The sequence below is a fragment of the Phytophthora parasitica genome (assembly GCF_000247585.1).
Source record: "Phytophthora parasitica INRA-310 unplaced genomic scaffold supercont2.3, whole genome shotgun sequence".
NCBI lineage: Eukaryota > Oomycota > Peronosporomycetes > Peronosporales > Peronosporaceae > Phytophthora > Phytophthora nicotianae.
The window spans coordinates 2360014-2360519 of NW_008648989.1; positions in this window are offsets into that span (position 1 = coordinate 2360014).

The following is a 506-nucleotide window of genomic DNA, read 5'->3' on the forward strand; positions in this document are numbered from 1 at the left end:
CGTATAAATATTGATAGTGTTTGGGGTTCCTTCTTAGTCTTAGTTGGGCCGAGTGGGTAAGAGTGCAAACAGTTGCTCAGAGCAACATGGGTTCGAGTCACCCGTTACATTTTACCTTTGAAAACAATTGTTTTTGCTGTAGTGGTTCTTGAAGTGCCGACCAAGTGCAAGCACTTATATGACCATCATTATTATTCTGAGTGTCTGATGTTACCTCCGCTTCGGTGGTAGGGGTGAAGGACTGGACGGTAGAGGGCCCCCGTGTGCGGCACTCCCTCTTTATCTTTTGCCCTCACTCTCATTTTACCGCCTAACACGTCAATCATGCCTGCCATCAAGTCTACGGCTCCATGTGGAGGTTGCGGCGAATCTGTAGGTTCTGTCCACCGATGCCCAACGTGCTCCTGCCACATGCATCTATTCTATGGTCGTCCTATTGGTGATGAAGGTTTTGGGCAGTCTGTGGTTTGTCCCGGATGCGACGGTTCTGGTGGGGCCTCTTCAAA